The 18864-nt window shown below is 42.5% G+C and overlaps 2 pseudogenes across 1 annotated transcript in view; both read left to right on the forward strand.

Moving 5' to 3' along the window:
• Positions 1-18864, forward strand: part of LOC148006397 (polyubiquitin-B-like) — a 674037-nt pseudogene that overhangs the window by 350929 nt on the left and 304244 nt on the right.
• The window catches only part of Nid2-ps16 (nidogen 2, pseudogene 15), a 1080338-nt pseudogene that overhangs the window by 42503 nt on the left and 1018971 nt on the right, over positions 1-18864 (forward strand).

Below are 18864 nucleotides of genomic sequence, written 5' to 3' on the forward strand. Positions count from 1 at the left end.
TAGACCACACTTTACTAGACAGACCAGACTGTCCTCAAATTCACAGAGATCTGTCTACCTGCCTCTACCTCCCCACCCCCGGACCCCTGTGCTGGGACTACAGATGTGTGTTACCACTCCTCCTGGATTTTTAATATCTGCATCTGGACTGAGCAGTTATAAGTTCCTGAGGTTCAGTACAACATTCGGAGAAAATCCAGACTCATGCAAATATGTAGGAGAAAAGGGGAAAGAACTCAATGTGCTTTTTTTCTTTAGTATTTTCTTATTTATTTATTTACTCCCTTTTTGTCCAAATTGCTGCCAGTTTCCCTGCTCCCTTACACAGTCTCTCCCTCTATCTCGCCCCTTCTCCTCAGCGAGGGTGGAGCCCCCAGGGTATCCATCCCCACTCCCCACCCCCCACACCTAGCTGGCACATCTAGCCTCTTTGGGGCTGGATTCATCCTCTTCCACTGAGGCTAGTAAGGTAGCCCAGCCAGGGAAACAGGATTCACAGGCAGGCAACAGCTTTAGGGACAGCCCCTGGTCCAGTTGTTTGGAGCCAACGTGCCCAAGCTGCATATCCGCTACACATGTGTGGGGACCTAGGGCCAGATGTGCATGCTCCCTGGTTGGAGGTGCAGACCCTGAGAGCTCCAAGGGTCCAGGTTAGTTGACTCTGTTCATGGTCCTTTGGAGTCCGTGACCTCTTCTGGTCCTTCAGTCCTTCCTCCAGCTCTTCCATTGGACTCTCCTATTCTTTGAATGGATCACTCACAGTTCGCTAGCTCTGTGCACTGGTCACTTGGAAACACTGATACCCCAACCAATGCACAATGTAATATATTACAGAATCACACCGATTCCTGTTGCCACCTTTCTCATTGAACAAAGCGTTCAGTAAGTCATACAGGGTGGCACTGCCTGTAATCCCAGCACTGTGGAGGCAGAGGTGGGGAGAATACCAAAAGTTTGAGGATAATCCTGTTCTGTATTGCAAGTTCCAGGGTACTCAGGGTTACAACAGCAAGATCTCTTGTCCAAAAACAAATAAGCAAATAAATGATGAGTAAAACAATGATTTAAAAAACCACCTAGATATTGAAAAGCTGATCATATCACAGCCACCAGCAAGTTTTCGGAAAACTGTCTTAAATTCCAAGTTTCGTTACTGGCAGCAGATATGATCAAGGGAGGCTGCAGGGATAGTTCAGTGGCACAAAGCACTAGTGCCTCTGTGGCAGCATTCCTCTTGGAGGCTCTGTGGGGGAGTTATGTCTCTCCTTTTGCCATATACATTCTTTGGCTTATGACTACTTTGTTCATCTTCAAAACCATGGATATGCCAGTGTTTCCTCTTTCAGTTTGTCTATTTTTCCGTATCTGTAGCCCAGGCTCATTTGAAATTTGTTATATAATTCAGGCTGCCCTCCAAGTCCTCCTCCCCCTGAGTCTGCCTGTCAGATTCTGGGTTCATAGGTGGGCACCACCACACTTGGTTCTCATGGATCTTCTGTGCATACAGTCCTGTCACCTACAGACCGTTTTCAATATCCTTTCCTCATTCTTGCTAGGACTGCTGGTACTGCATTGAATAGAATTGGTAGATTGGACACGGTTGTCTTGTTCCTCAGGTTAGAAGGAAATCTTTCAGTGTTTCCCCCTTGACTATGTACCCTGGTGCCTCATCCTGTGTGGTCTTCATTCCGTTGGGTGACATCGCTTTCATCTTCGTTACTTTTCTACTTGCTGTAAGAAAGCGCCAGGGTGGAAGTCGCTTAAGGGAGAGTTATTTTTGCCCAGTTTGAGTGATGATGGCATACACTCAGCTCACTCCATCACCTGTGTACAGGCTAGGATCTCAGACCGAAGAACCATGTCATCTGCCAAAGGTGCTTCTTTTCAACACAGTTTACCGAGTCAAGATGATCTCCTACCATATTGCTGGAGGCCTCTCTCTCAGGAGGTTCTAGAACTCATTGAGTTAACAACTCGAGCTAACCACTCTAGCTTCTATGGCTGATATGTGGAATTATCATCAAAAAGATGTTAAATTTTGTCAATTTCTCTTTCTATACCTACTGATATGATCACATGGTTTTTATGCTTCATATTTTTAATGTTTAATGATTTAATTTATGTTGAGCAATCCTGTGTCCAGGGCATAAATCCAGTTTTGATTATAGGGTGCAATCTTTTAAATATGCTGTTCATTTTCTTTGCTAATGTAATGTTTCCTTGATTTTTGCCTCTATTCATGTAGTTTTGCTTGTTTTTGGCATTCTCCTCTGGCTTCGCGTGAGGGTCATGCTTTTCTCATGAAGTGAATTTGGAATTCTTTCCTCATCTTCAGATCTGCAAGGATTTGAGAAGGATTAGCTTTAACTTTTCCTTGAATTCATTTTAATAACCTTCTTTTACCTGGATATTTCTTTGTTGGGAGGTTGTTAATTATTCTAATTATCATCCATCCATTTATATTTTGATTTTTCATAATCACCTTAATAGTTTGTGTGCTTCTAGAACTCTATCCATTTCCTCTAGCGTGTCTGATTTGTTGGAATACATTGTCCATTGCAGTTTCCTTTGTACCTATTTAGTATTAGTTGCAATGCCTCCTCTCCCATTTATAATTTTGAGCCATTAGAACAAGTTTTGAATCTTGTTTTCTTTTCTCAAAAAGCCGACTCCAGATTTCCTTTCTTTCCTCTCCTCCCCCTTGTTTTTCCCCGTTTTTTCTGAGGAAAACCTTGGACCTCTAAGTAAATGCATGCTTGCTTCTGAGCTACGCCACCAGCCCACAAGAACCTTAGCTCCATTAAAGCTTCCTGATGGTTTTCTTGTCTAGAATTCTTTGTCCTCCCTCCTTTCTACACATCCTATTCCTGTGACACTTCTTCCTCTTCCTCCCTCTTTTGAGACTGAATTACTATCTTGGCAAGCAGTCCTAGCTGGATCTCAAATGCCAGGTCCTCCCACCTCAGCTTCCTGGATCGTGGCCGTGCACCAGGTGGTCTGCTCTTTCCAGCTTCGAAACAACTTTTCCTCTTATGGGCAGTGTTTCTGTTGTGTCGAATATCTGAAGTCTTTACTAAGCATTCAATTCTGAAACACTTCCTTCTGAAAATTTAATGGTTTAATATTTAAGCAAATAGAACCTATCAATTTGCAGTTAGTTGTATATAAAATGAAACCCATTGCTTTTTGTTTTAGAAGTTTAATTATTCCAGCACCTTTTGCTGAAAAGATTTCTTCCGCCCTTGAGTTGCTTTGCATATGTATAACAAAAGTCACTTGAGCAGGTCTGAGGTCTTTTGAGCTCTTCATTCTGTTCTGTTGCCTGTATCTATCTGTCTGCCACTTCTTTGATAAATGTTAACTATGAAATATTAGGTAGAGTGATTCATCCCACTTTATTCTTTTTAAGGTTTAAAAAAGACAATCTCAGGTTCTGCCTTTCCCAAAAAGTTTAGATCAAATTTGACTATTTCTGGGAAGAAACAATCAGTGGGACTTCTATAGGCTTTCACTGAACATAGAGAGTGTGGGAGCTGATGTTGCCAGTCTGGTGTGTTTTCTGGTGTGTGTCTTTATTTGGATCTTCTTGGTTTTATACCTTTAGGTTTACTTTACATTTATAGTAATTTCCCTCACCTCTGCTTTAAATACTTTGCTTTCTGAGACACTGCTGAAATGAGTTCAGTAGCATCGACATGTAATAGTGATGACAAGGCAGCATCCAATCCATCACTTACAAAATGCCACAGTAGCTCTCTTTACTCTTAACCTGGGCCCCATGTGACCCCACTGCTCACGTTGGAGTGACACGCAGGAAGCACAGAGACAGAGACAGGAAGTGGATAGTAAACCTTACATGTCACCTTCCAGTGACGTATTCCCAACAATTGGCCTGTAGGGTCATTTCACGTTTGACTACAACACCCATTTGTTTGTTGTTCTGTGACGGTGCAAGTGAGTTGTTTGGAAATCCTTGTTGTTTTTTCTTTTCATTTCTTTCTCTTTTTGTTTTTGTTGTTGTTTCTTTAATGCAGGGTTTCTCTTGGCTGTCCTGGAACTCACTCTGTGGACCAGGCTGTTTTCAAGTTCAGAGATCCTCTTGCCTCTGTTCCTCGGAGTGCTGTGATTAAAAGAGTGCATCGCCATAGATCACATGAAACTCAAGAAGGATGACCAAAATGCGGATGCTCCACTCCTTCTTTAAAAGGGGAACAAAAGTACCCATAGAAGGGGATAGGGAGGCAAAGTTTAAAGCAGAGTCTGAAGGAACGGCCATTCAGAGCCTACCCCACAGGTGGCCCATACATATACAGCCACCAAACTAGATAAGATGGATGAAGCAAAGAAGTGCAGGCTGACAGGAAAAGGATATATATTTTTTCCAAAATGTTTTCTGCTGAGTGTTTAGAAACTAGCTTTTTAGATCTTTGATCCACTTTTAGTTGATTTTAATGGACTGTATAGCATGATGGTCAAATTTGCTTCTTTAACCACTTTCAGTTTGTAAAGCAGTTCTCTGTACATCACATAAATGCTAGCTTATAAAACAGTTCTCTGAACATTACAGACAACACCAGCTCATTCATCTCTGGGCATCGTAATCTGCTGTTCAGTTCTTGCACTAACAGTGGAGGAAACCGTAGCTCAAAGGTCTCGGGGATCGTCTAGAATTCCCTACTCCATGTGTGCAGCAGATCTGGGCTCATGTTTTAGCTCTGGTCAAGTGGTGAGATGTGGGTCTCTCGGTCCCCAACATATGAAGAATGGTTAGAATCTCCCTCACTTAAACCTGTTCCATCTCTTTGCCATCTTTTTCCGGGTAGTCATGAGGTTGTATAGGAGCTTTAATAAGTACTAACGATGGCCTATTCACGGTGTGACTTCCTTAAACTATGATGTAAGTATGCATTTTATTATTATTTATTTTTATTGCTGTTTTCCCTCCTACTGTCAGAGAGGGGACCACATCACCACTACAACGAGAAGGCCAGGAACAACTAGAGCACCGTCAAATCCTATGGGTAAGACAAGCTCTCAGAGGAAAAAGGGAAGGAAGGATTTTCCACATCACCTACCTGTTTCAGTGGGTATCCTAGTTTGTGTTTCTATGGTGATAATTAAACACCATGATCAAAACCAACATAGAAAAGAAAGGGTTTATTTTATTTGGCTTATGACCACCAGTGTAGGGATGGTACCTTCCACGGTGTACCATGTCCTTCCCCACTGATCGATCACTGAGAAAATGCCTAACAGCCTGAGCTTATGGAGGCCTTTTCCTAAACACGGTTCCCTCCATGTAGATGGCTCTAGCTCATGCCGACATAAAAACTACCCAGTAGGGGTTGGGGATTTAGCTTAGTGGTAGAGCGCTTGCCTAGCAAGCACAAGGCCCTGGGTTTGGTCCCCAGCTCAGGGAAAAACAAAAAAACAAAAAAAACCCAAACTACCCAGTACAGCAGTGATTATCTCTTTTGTTCTGTGGTCCCCACAACTTGATGGGTTTGACTTGGAAGATGCCTTGGATGATCAGAATGATCTAGATGGCCCCAAAAAGTACAGGAGAAGGAGGAGGTAAGTTCTAGATGCTCAACATTACAGGCCAGTGCTATAGTTCCTCGTATGGTTTGTCTTACACCTGCAATGGTATTCTGAGATGTCCAGAGTACTGTAGATCTGGGCCAGATCTGGGCCATGTTGAGCTGCAGGAAAACCCAGAACAGTAGTAGTGATATATTTTGGTCTTGGGATTCTCCAAATTACTGGGAATCTCAATAACTATTGTCTGTGTGTGTCATATCTACCTCTGTTTATCATCTATATATTTAATTTTTTTAAAAAAAAAATCAGTATTGTTTATATAAAATGATAATACTAAACCAATACATATTAACATAAATAGCACATTGTATGAGTCTGTGTCAAGAGAAAAACAATTTGTCAGAGAGTGGCAATATTTTATACTTCTTAGAAATTTCTAGAATGTCAATCTTGCTAGGAGATACCTGGATTCTCATATTGAGATATGCAGCTTGAAAGCTGTCCTCTGACCTACACACACACACACACACACACACACACACACACACACACACACACACACATACACATACACACACACACACACACTTAAATACAATTAAATTCAAAAGGGTTTAAAACAGACATATAAATGAACAATACATTTTAAAAAGTGTTTAGTACCTTTCCTCACTTTGTTCTCCTTTCATTACTGTTCTGGTTGCCCTGACCAAGTGCCTAGCAAGTGAAGAGAAGAGGAAGGATTATTTCAGCTTATCATTTTAGAAGCGATGAGGCCCCGATATGACTCTGCTGCTCGAGTTGTATCCGCACACAGGAAGCAGAGAGACAGAGACAGGAAGTGGGCTAGTAAAACCCAGATGTCACCTTCCAGTGTGTATTTCCAAAAGCAGGCCTCAAGAGTCCCAGCACATGAGCCTATAGGGACATTTCACTTTTGAACTACAACACCCGTTCAATGGACTTGTGTCCATTTGTTGTTTTCTAGCATTGCAGGTTAGTCTTTGGAAAACCTTGTTCTCTTATGGTTTATAAAAGTTCAGTGTAATGCTGCATCCTAGAATAAAAAAAAAAATCTAACTTGCTGCTAACACCACCCATACCACTGGAAAAGACTCACGGTAGCTTACAAAGGCTTCACCCGAAATCTTGTCGACAAGCACCATCAGTGGCTGTCCTGGACTGTCGGATTCATTTCATTCAGTTTTAAGAAATGCTTCCCAAGTCATCCAGTTGGTATGACATTAATTCTGCCTGGCAAAAGTGGTCTCATGACACAAAGCAGACAAAGCCAAGTAAGAGAAGGAACAGTGACACCAGGGGCTTAGCAAATCACCCCTCTGTCCTCTGGAATAGAGTTTAAGAACACTTTGCACACAGAGCATAGGACATTCAGGAAGATATGTACTTAATCACTGAACTATGGTTAATAATGATTCTGCTTCTTTTATTAGTCATCTGTGATTTTGTTGCAGATCGTGAGAAAGTTGAGACTTATTTTTGCAGAAAGGCATTAATCTCCTTGGTTCAGTTAAGAAGCAGAGTCTTCTATAGAGTCAGAGCCTCAGAGAGCTGCCATCGAGGCAGGGGGATGGCATCTCATCTGAACTTAATTTTAGGATTGTATTTCTTCTCTCTGTGGTCACACAAACACTCAAGATGATTGGCCGTTCTACAGAACATATACATCGGCAATGAGCTGTCTGAGGGGCCGGTTGAAATTTTGCCTACCCCCTTTCTTCCTTGTTCATTTCCCTCAACCTCCTTCCCTTCCCCCTCATTCTCCCCCTCCCCATCAATCCTTAGTATGAGCACAAGGTGTGGTTCTGAGACCTTACATCTGCTGTGCCACTGAACCACACTCTCAGTTCCATGAAGAACACTCACGTGTCATGGACAACTTTGACTAATCCAAATGTTTGCTGCTGAGATTTTTTTCTTTTGGCCACTGAAATGTGTGGTTTTTCTGTAGGTTGGTCAGACAAGGATCTCGAAGATATCTTGGGAGGCGGGGGATACAAACCTGACAAGAATAAAGGTAGGAATGTTGCTTTGTTTGGTAACACATGGATTCTCCTTAAAATGCTAACCATCCGGCCACCAGGTAAACTTGTCACTTTCAGCCTCTGGCAAATCAGGCTTTGACATGTACACCTGTCATGTGCAGTGGGCTCTCATTCTTGTGGGTGGGGGCTCATTTGTGAGCCATCCTGGGATGCTACCCATTTGCTCTGTTGCTCTTTAAGCCTGAGCTGGTGTCCCCACTACCTAGGTGCACCTCATAAGCCAGTTTTCCATGCAGTGCGTGGGTTCAAACTTAACATGGCACACATTTTAAAGAAGCCCCTAGCAAATCAGATGTTTACAAAATTCCTTTGGATTCCCGTTTCCCTTCCCAGGAAGATTCACACTTCCCTCCTATTGGATCCCAGGAAGTGGAAACTGTCCTTGGGGTGTAGCGTGTGAGCCAAGAAACTATTTTCAATTAAAAAGACAAGAAGTTGGGAGAGGGAGGTAGGAGAGGGAATGGGCGCTGATGGACAGGAAGGCGGGAAGGGGAATAACATCTGAAATTTAAGTAAAGAAATATATCTAATAAAAAATTAAAAAAAGAAAAATTAATACAAAAAGCAATTTATAAAAAAAATTATCTAATGAAAAATTAAAAAAAAAAAAAAAAGAAAGGCAAAAAGTCCCACATCGTTCCTTGCTGGGTCCGAGCCCCGGGTCCTGTTTATCAGCTGATAGAATCCATTCTTACCTTAAAGATCATGGGAGCTTTGCTACTTTGCAACAGAATTTCAAGGTAGCCATCCCTGAGGTTTAACTGTGTTTAAATGTGTAGGAAAATTAAACCACAGGATCAGACTGTCTAGAGGTTTCAAACCAGTCTGACACACAAAACAAAACACAAAACAAAAACAACCAACTGAAAAAAAAAAGCCTTAATATTAAAAAAATAATGTAGCACTGGTTCAGGAAAACTACGGAATCTTCATCCAGCCTCGCCCAAGGAGCCTCCATTGTAGGACCATAGAGCTGGTTGTTCTAAATCGGAAGTTGTTATCTGTGAAATAAAGTCACCTAATTGAAGTTGTTATCTGTGAAATAAAGTCACCTATTGACATCTTGGAAATTATGTTAGATCTCATTTTGTGTGTGTGTGTGTGCCTATGTGTGTGTGTGTATGTCTGTGTGTCTGTGTGTGTCTGTGTGTGTCTATGTGTATGTGTGTCTTTGTGGAGTGTGTGTGTGTGTATGTGTGTGTCTATGTCTGTGTGTGTCTGTGTGTGTCTATGTCTGTGTGTGTGTGCCTATGTGTGTGTGTGTATGTCTGTGTGTGTGTGCCTGTGTGTGCATCTATGTGTATGTGTGCCTGTGTGTGCATGTGTGCCTGTGTGTGTATGTGTGTCTTTGTCTCCGTGTGTGTGTGTGTGTGTGTGTGTGTGAAATTTTATCACATGTGTAGATTTCAATAGCCCTTAACACAACCAGGGAGAGATTATCATAAAATCTCTTCTGCATGCTGCCCCTTGAACAGTCATGTCCTTCCCAAGCCTCATGTTTGCAGTTTCCACAGCTGTTCATGACTGAAACCTTTCTTCACACATCTGTCAGATGGGATCTTAAGCTTGGATGGGGTGAGGTGTCTGAGTCTTGTGTGGTGAAGTACGTTCCTGTTGGAACCCATAGGTGTCATATGCCACAGTTGTGACCTTTCAAACAATCACTTTTGACAAGATGTTGGAATGTTGTGGTGTTTGAAACCCTTTGTTTATTATTCATGTTATGATGGAGAAATTGTAGCAGGGTCCGAAGAATTCAAGCTTTGAGTCCATCAAGACCCCTCTTTCCGAGTCCAGGCTGAAGTTGAGCATTTGCTTCGTTCTTGCAAGCACTATGCCTTGCATATGGGAACAGTGTTCTGTTGCTTAAAATGCCCCGCAGTCATGTTTGTTCCCAGAAACACCTTTCCAGATGGTGTCATCTCAAGGAAAAAGCTGTAAAAGCCTCTAAGTTAAACTTCCAGGGGTCAGGAGGACACGGAGCATTTAAAGGGTGACAATTGGTATTTCCAGACGGGGAGAAGAGGGCAGTGGTTACTTCTGTAAGCGTGCATGGGAACGAAAGCCTGAGTGACAGGCCGGGGGCTTCAATTCATTAAATGTACTGGTTTTAGAAAGGAAGAGGTGTCCGGAAATTCTTTAATTGGGCTCATGTTGGAGCTCGTCTTGTAAAGAATAATTAATTGTTGGCTACAGTTACTCCCTCCTTCACCCATCACTGTAGGTGTCAGAAAAGGAGATCAAAGGGGACATGGGAACACGGGTGACATTCACAGACACTGTCCCTTCCACCGAAAACCAAGCTCATGATGGGGAGCGAAGGGGAAGCATCATATAAATTCCATACATTATAAACTCAATTACCAAACTTCCTCGACTCCAGTCTTTACAACGTAGCTTCAGTCTTTCTGGCGTGGATTTGTCAAGTAATATGTTATCCGTTGTGTATTTTTTCCTCAAGACAACATTGTTGACACACTGCGAGTGTGTACCTGAGTCCTCGAGCATTTCTTGAAGTGAGTGGCTTGCAAACCCTCCATTCTTCCTCCTCCTTTGACCTTTCAGGACCAACACTGTTGCCATTTTTTGCAAATGGCCTTGTTCTTTTCGTAGTGTGGATGAGAGAAGGTCCAAAGAGGTTTCTTTGGAGTCATTTCCACAATATTTCTGGCTTTAATGTAGGGAAATACTGTTCTATGGTGAGGAGACACATCAGACACCCACAGTCGCTCCAACAGATCAGGGAGTGCAACATGAACATAGGGAAGTTGAGCTGCTCTTCATGTATAACATTGGATGTTATGATGTAGATAACAGCGCATTACCTACAGAGTAGTCTCAGTTTTGTGGTAGGAAATGGATGAACATGGCTGTGAGAGATTTTGCAACTGCAGGAATACTATATTCCCTGGTCGTTAGCCCAGATAGTACATTTTGGACTAATTTTTCTGTTTGCTCTTATTTAGCAATTATAAGTTTTTTTGCAGCAATATTTTCCTCTTTTTATTACTTTTTTTAGGAATTATAAGCTTTTTACAGCAATATTTTCCCCTTTTTATTTCTTTTTTCTGTTCTTATTACTTTTTTTTTCGGCAGGGTTTTGTTTTACAGCCCCAGCTTGCCTGGATGTCGCGAGCTTTCTGACTTAACTCTCTAGGTTCAAGGGTGGCGCCACCTGGTGTAGCTTTATTTATTGACTTTAAAAACACTGTACCTCTCTTGCTATTTTTTGAGACAATAAAAGCACATTTTAAAAATATTTAAAAGCCCTTGCTGTTTCTTGCTGGAAGCCTGGGACCCTCACAGCGTCCCCAGCAGTTGACGACATAATCACTCCACCATCCCATGATTCTCTGTGTCCTTGACAACCAGATGTGTCAGGCACTCAATGCGAGCCACAAGCTAGGTGGCCATCAGAGAGGGGCAGACTCCCGCCTCATGTCCATGCCTCTCCCAACAAGTGGCTCCACAGGACTCGAGGCTGACGTGTGTGTGTGTGTGTGTGTGTGTGTGTGTGTGTGTGTGTGTGTGTGTGCGTGTGTGTGTGTTTGTGTGTGTGTGTGTGTGCATTGATGTCTTTGTTTCTGAGCTGCTGAAAATCTGACACTTCTGTTAACAGCAGAGCTTATTCATCATTTCTCAACCCATTGTCTTTCCCTATAAGAATAATAAAAAATAATTAATAATTAATAGTAATATTAATAAAGGAAAGATGTTTATTTACCTCCAAGTTCTGGGAGCCAGGTGACCAAGATGGGTGGCTATATCTGGTGAAGGACTCACGTTGCACCCTAACATGGCAGAAAGACAAAAGGGCAAATGGGCACAGATCCAAAAGACAACACAGCCGGCTCTTGTGGCACCGAACGGAAGCATCACGCTTTTTACTGCAAGTTTCCGTGGGGACAAGATTTATTCAAACCACTGAGCACAACTTCCTCACGGAAGTAATTCCTCTTATTCTATGGGGTCCATCCAAGTAAAGGTGGTTGCTATAGCGACAAGGTCCCTGTAACCTCAATCGGGCAAGCATCATAGTTTTGTAATCTTTGCATTCAATCAGAACGGGCATTTGTCCTGGTCACAGTTTCATGTCTTTGAATATATGTGTTTTTAGAAAGTTGGTATATATCGTGATCTCATGTTCATGCCCTTGTCCCAGTTTCTCCTCATTGTTTTATAATAATTTATATCACCGAGCCCTTTTCCATATATCACCAAACATTTTACTTTGCTATTTGTCAGTGGATGGACTGCCAGACCGAAGGCTGTCATGAAAGAACTGTGCTGCTGTGAACATCTGTATATGGGCGTATAGAAGATTTCACACAGGCATAGTTTTTAACTGTCTTGAGTACATGTGGGCATTGGCATCTGCTCAGCATCTGCTAGGGCCTCTGTGCTGGGTCCAGTCATGACTCCATTTCACTTGTGGGTGCCCCTTTAATACCTGAACAATATATTATATATTGTCTCTTTACTAATCTCGCTGCACTTGCCCAAAATTCTCCTCCTGAGACTTAACCAGAGAACTGTCTCTGCTGGGATTTTCTGAGACTTCCTTTGTCTCTGCAATGAATCTGAGTCTTCACCTTAGCCTCAGGCAGACTCTTCAGACAAGGGCAAAAAGCAGCCACATTCTTCACCAAAACACCACAAAAACAATCTCCAGACCACACACTGAAATTATTCTCCCCTGAAGCCTCCTGGGCCAGGTCTATGCAGTTAAAATCACTCACAGCCACAAAGTCTTCCTGCCAGGATAGCTCATTGGGCCCCACTCAAACCATTTCGTGGCTTTCCAAATCCAAAGTCCCAAAATTCATGTTCTTCCAAACAAAAGTATGGTCAGGATTATCAGTAATACCCAGGCCTTGGTATCAACTTCTGACTTACTTAGGGTTTTACTGCTGAGGACAGACAGTGTGACTGAGGCAGCTCTCACAGGGACAATATGTGACTGGGGCTGGCTTACAGGGTCAGAAGTTACCTGAGTGCCCCTGAGGGCTTCAACTGATAATAAAGAGTTGCCATAGCCAATGGCTGAGCAGAAAGACAGAAAGACAGGTCATGGGTTTGGGAGAGAGGAGAGGATGAAGAGAGTCACCATGATCCAGAGTTAGAAGGATCAGATTTAAGAGCTACAGGAGAGAAAGCAGCCTATGATGTAGGTAGAAGGGAATAGGACTCTATTGGGGGAGTGGGGTGTTTCCCAGAAGGTAACAGGGCAGCAAAGATAAAACATAGATTTAAAGGTGTGAAACCTTGGATGCTGGGTGGAAGGGAGATGTATGGTAGCTGTCAGGAGAATTAGAAATGTGTCTTTCATTCTCAAAACCAGAGAACTCTTGGGCAGGTGCCATGACTGTACTAAGGAGCCAAAGTTGTTTAATTAATTCACTGCTACAGTCTGGTACATTGAGGTCCCAATTGAGTGTCGCATTACCCTGGACACAGGTTACACAGCCCAGTCAGCCAATGCACAGTTTATTCAGTTTCAGCTTCTTTTAAATGCAAAGCAGGATAAAAGTTTCCCACCATTTCTAGTTCTCACCAGCTGCTATTTCTCTAACAATAGCACATCTTGGATCAAAGTGACCCAAACCTCCTTGGAGACTGAGAAATCTGTCAGCAGTCCAACTTTTAGATGTGTTAGAGGTGCTGCTGTCTAATTAAGCTATAAACAAAATTACTTTCTCATGAGAAAATGACCATGTAGTCCACGTCCTCAGGTTCACAGCTTATTTGGGAGACAGAGCACCAGGATCCACTCACTTCCTAATTTGAAAATTGGTATTTGAGGAGCAAATTAAACATCCAAAGTTCGTAAAATCTTCCTAAAAATGTATCTTAAGGAAACCAAATAGGTTCAAATGATGACTGTTCTACTGTATAGAAGACTGGGATATTAAGAATATGGAAAGCAATACAGAATCAGAAAAGCCCACATTCTGTAATTCCTATTAAATTTAGCAATTTAGTTACTATGTTGAATTCTAATTAAAATGTTTAGCTGTTGGGACCTAAGAAAGTCACATAGGACCAAAAGTAACCCTGCAGAGATTGCTTTCTTGTGGCTGATGGGGAAAGAGGGGCTAAGGATTCAGTGAAAGCTGAGACTGGACCAACAAGCTCAACAGGTAAAGAAACTTGCTACCAAGTTTGGTGACTTGAGTGTGATCTCTGGAATCAGGTCCAAAGGACAGAACTCCTCCCAAAAGTTATCCACTGATGCCACACAGTGCACAAGTGCGCGTGCACACACACACACACACACACATACACACACACACACACACACACACACAGGGAGGGGGGCGTAAATAAACATAATGTATTTTGTAAAGGCTCAAATGTCACAGTGCCTAAGAATGAATCTTGGCATCCAGTCAGTGTTGCAGAACAGAAGGCAGAAGCAGGCCAAGTCTTCAGCAAGCTAGCAAATTTCTAAGAATGTGGATCCTGAGGCAAAACAAGGTTTGGAACCAGGGCGTGTCCAAACAGATGGACCATAAAAGGATTTTTTGAGAACTTGATACAGACAGTTGCACTTGCACCAGAATTATTGTTAATGTTGGCATTCATTCTACACTCCACTGAGCCAAGCTCCCTGGGCAAGCCATCCCCAAATAGGACTTGGAAGTGCCATTTCCACATCTAGCTACTAGGATAATGAGTCCCACCTCTAAATCCCCTGCCTGTGAGTTCAGAGCGTTCCAGGGGTATCTGAAAAGATCTTCCCAGTACAGGCCCAATACCTCTGAGACGTCTCATGCTCTTCCTACCCCAGCTTTAGTCTCCTTGATGGTGACCTGGGCCCTTGAAAACAAAAGAAGTAAAAAGTTCTTAAGAAGCCGTGGCTTTTTGTTTAGCTTCTGGTTCTTAGTGGCTTTGATGAAAAGCTGAGTTATAGGAAAAAAGATTTTGCACATTAATTTGGGATCATAGAATTCACATCCAACAAACTGGGGAGACTGGGCTCAGAGCTGGAGAGGGGAGACTCAGATGGAGCTTGAGAACTGTCCAAAGCTACATCCCATTTCCCTTTGCAACTGCAAGAGCGGGAGAGACCGATTTCTGAGTTGTGCTGATTTGTGCTATAGTAGGCTTGGTAATGAGAAAGCACAGTGCCTCCCTTTGTAGCCTCAAACTCCAGGCTCTCCTGTCTCAGTTCCCCAAGCATCAGGAGGGCAGGTGTGCACTGCCACAGTGCTAGCAGGAACAGGGAGATTTCTGTGTTCTATCATCTTCTTCATGGGCTGAGGCTGAGCCTGGAGTCTCCATGTCAGTAGCATCTTCCAAGGCTGTTCCTCTGCAGCTCTGAAACCTTTTTTTTTAAAATATAAACCAAGTTTATTTTGCCTTTTAAGTAGTGTTCATATAGCACTACAGGTAGGTAAACAATGTGAATTAGTATAAGTCATCTCAAAAGCCAGAGTTTTGTTATCGTTGTTGTCATTTTTTAATGAGTTGTGAAAATGATGCAGCCTATTCTAACAGGATAAATATTTTTAACCATTTCACTTTGAGTTAATGAAGGCTCACAAATGAGCAATACTCCTCATGGAGGAAAACAGAAAGCTGTTCTCGACAAGGGACAACTCACACACACAAGCAAAAAGAACTGAGTAAAAATAACTAACTGTTCCCATATTAAACTTTGACCACTGGGGAGATGCCTGGGGAGGTTCACTGTCAGATTATTCAAGCACTTGGGCACACTCTAGAGGAACAACTTGAAAACCTTCAAAACTTCATTTGGAAATAAGAAAAATCTGACTTTACGTAAGCTATGAAATTTTAAGCTCAGAGGTACCACTTGGACATTTTTATTTGGAAACCTCTTCAGAAATGTCTTGCTCTAAAGCACCCATGAAATGGGTGCAGCCACTGTCTTTGCTACTGTTCCAGTCCTTTTTGTACAGCAACACAGGGACAATCATCTCCAGTTTCTGAACTGCAGAAAACTGTAAGCATTGCTACAGTGTGGGACAGCTAGCTTTCCTCCTGTTCTTAGGGATAGCATTCTTAACATTTGAATGCCTGTAGCATCGCTCATCTTTGGCCCTTCTTCCTCCCTTCTTCCTGTCCTTCTATTTCTCTGTGCTAGACAAGGTTCTGCCATTAGACTGTCACCCCATATCTGAGTTTCTTTTCATAGGATTAAATCACCAAATCTTATAAAGTGACATCCCCTGAGATGACAGCTTGTTTCCATGTCACATCCTTATGGCTGTTCTTTTGAGAAAGGCTATCAATGCACAGCCCAGACTTAACACAACCTAGAGATCCTCCTGCCTCTGACTCCCAGTCCTCATCGCTTTCATCTGAAATGAAATTAAAAGCTCATTTTCAACTTTTGTCCCCAGTACTGGGAGCTTTCTCTCTTGAAGATGCTCTGATAATTTAGTGGGCCAGCGTTGATTTGAATCAGTTTGACTTTGGGTTGATAAAAATTTTCACTGAGTTCATGGATTTCATTTCTTCTCTTTGAGAGTCTCTGAGAACCTGGTTCTTATTTTATTCTTCAGGGCCCAAGAGTCCAGAGATTAGAAATATAACAAAGGTGAAGATTCTAGTAAGAAACCTTGTCCCAGAAACTCAGGCCTTAAAGAGAAGGCTAAGAATGACTTAGAAGTAAAGGCAATGTATTTTTACACTCTGTTCATGGGGAGAATAAAAATCAGTAAGATAGACGGAAAGAGGACACTAAAGAAAACAGAGACCTGCCCATGAGACCTTACAGGTATCTGTTGGTTGGGTTCTCTGTCACCTTGTAGCCCCAACATCATCTCACCTGGATGTTCTACTAACATCATGTCTGGTTGAGTTTACAGTTGTTTAAGATCAGACATATTACAAGTGTCGTAGTCAATGTTCTATTGTTATGAAGAGACACCATGACCATGACAACTCTTACAGAGGAAAATTTTTAATTGGGACTGGCTTAACATTTTCAGGGGTGTAGTCTATTATTGTCATGGAGGGGTGGGAACACAGGAAGCCATGGTCCTAGAGAGATAGCTGAGACTTCTACATTCCAATCAGCAGGTAGCAGGAAGGGAGCAAAGACATTGGGCCTAGCTTGACCATTGTTAGATTCTCCTTTTGATCACCAAGAAACAAATAGATTTAGGTCTGTGGAGATTTCCAGGCAAATGTGGTGGTTAGGCCCTGTAATTCTAACAACCTGGAGACAGAGAATAAGTCATGGTGAAGACCAACTTCAGCCCAGAGTGAGACCCTGTGTCAAAAAAAAAAAAAAAACTCACAAAGAAAACCAAAAAAACAAGAGCCTAAAGAAATGTACCACATCTTGATTACATAACCTTCTGTATACCCTGAGAGATTACTGGGGTCAGGCTAGTTGGACAATAAATCTTAACAGTGAACAGCACTGATCAATCAATAGGCTTTGACTGTATATAAAGAGAAATGGAGTGGAGCATAAGTATTCATTTCTCTCTGTGTTCTCAGAGAGGATAATATATAGACAGCTGCTCAACCTACCATGGTGGACTGTGGCCTCCAATTGTTGGCCAACATACACCCATTCATTAAGTTGATTCTTGGGCATGTGATTTAGTAATGGGGAAGGAACTCATGTGATAGGACATCTACAAATCGATGTGACCAGGCAGGCATGTTAAAAATAGGGAAAGGGTCCAGAGGAAGCTTCATAAACAAGAGAATCTCCAAATTGCAGTCTTTAAGTATACTGTATGTACAACACCAACATTAACATGTAAAACATATCCAGATTTCAAGGAGAGACATTCTAGTCATGGTGGCACATGTTTGTAATCCTGGCACTGGGAAGATGAAGCAGGAGGATCTCTGTGAGTTTGGGTCAGCCAGGACTACATAGTCAGTTCAAAGCCACCTCATAGTTTGTCTAAAAAGAATTTTTTTTCAGTGAGATAACAAGTCCAGAATAGAGAAACAGAAAAGTCCAACAATAGAAGTGTTACTGAGGACGCAGACAGATAGGGGGCACTCAAAATCCTGGGATGTGGTGTAAGTTGGAAAACATTTTTATGCCAATAAAACTAGGTGTGCACACAACCTGTGATCATGAAGGCACTTGCCTGTGTACACTGCATTAGAGGATCTGCCTTCTCAGATCCAAATCCTCCATTTCAAGATGCAAGAAGCAGAGCCACACTGACTGCTGGGTGAGTCTACAGGGTGAGTCCGAAGTCATAAGTGCTGTGGACCCCCCTCAGTCCTGCAATTCTTGAGGGAACCAGCTACTAATGGTCCAGATTTGGCTCCTCAACACTTGGGTAAATTGCTAGTGAGAACAGGGTATGTAGTCTCTGGGGCCTGAAAAACATTTGACTGTCATTCTTTTTTTTTTTTTTTATTAACTTGAGTATTTCTTATATACATTTCGAGTGTTATTCCCTTTCCCGGTTTCCGGGCAAACATCCCCCTCCCTCCTCCCCTTCCTTATGGGTGTTCCCCTCCCCACCCTCCCCCCATTGCCGCCCTCCCCCCACCAGTCTAGTTCACTGGGGGTTCAGTCTTAGCAGGACCCAGGGCTTCCCCTTCCACTGGTGCTCTTACTAGGATATTCATTGCTACCTATGAGGTCAGAGTCCAGGGTCAGTCCATGTATAGTCTTTAGGTAGTGTCTTAGTCCCTGGAAGCTCTGGTTGCTTGGCATTGTTGTACATATGGGGTCTCAAGCGCCTTCAAGCTCTTCCAGTTCTTTCTCTGATTCCTTCAACAGGGGTTCTATTCTCAGTTCAGTGGTTTGATGCTGGCATTCGCCTCTGTATTTGCTGTATTCTGGCTGTGTCTCTCAGGAGCGATCTACATCCGGCTCCTGTCAGTCTGCACTTCTTTGCTTCATCCATCTTGTCTAATTGGGTGGCTGTATATCTATGGGCCACATGTGGGGCAGGATCTGAATGGGTGTTACTTCAGTCTCTGTTTTAATCTTTGCCTCTCTCTTCCCTGCCAAGGGTATTCTTGTTCCCCTTTTAAAGAAGGCATGAAACATTCACATTTTGATCATCCGTCTTGAGTTTCATTTGTTCTAGGCATCTAGGGTAATTCAAGAATTTGGGCTAATAGCCACTTATCAATGAGTGCATACCATGTGTGTTTTTCTGTGATTGGGTTAGCTCACTCAGAATGATATTTTCCAGTTCCAACCATTTGCCTAGGAATTTTATAAAGTCGTTGTTTTTGATAGCTGAGTAATATTCCATTGTGTAGATGTACCACATTTTCTGTATCCATTCCTCTG

The sequence above is a fragment of the Rattus norvegicus genome, chromosome 3 (assembly GCF_021556685.1).
Source record: "Rattus norvegicus strain SHRSP/BbbUtx chromosome 3, alternate assembly SHRSP_T2T, whole genome shotgun sequence".
NCBI classification, from domain to species: domain Eukaryota; kingdom Metazoa; phylum Chordata; class Mammalia; order Rodentia; family Muridae; genus Rattus; species Rattus norvegicus.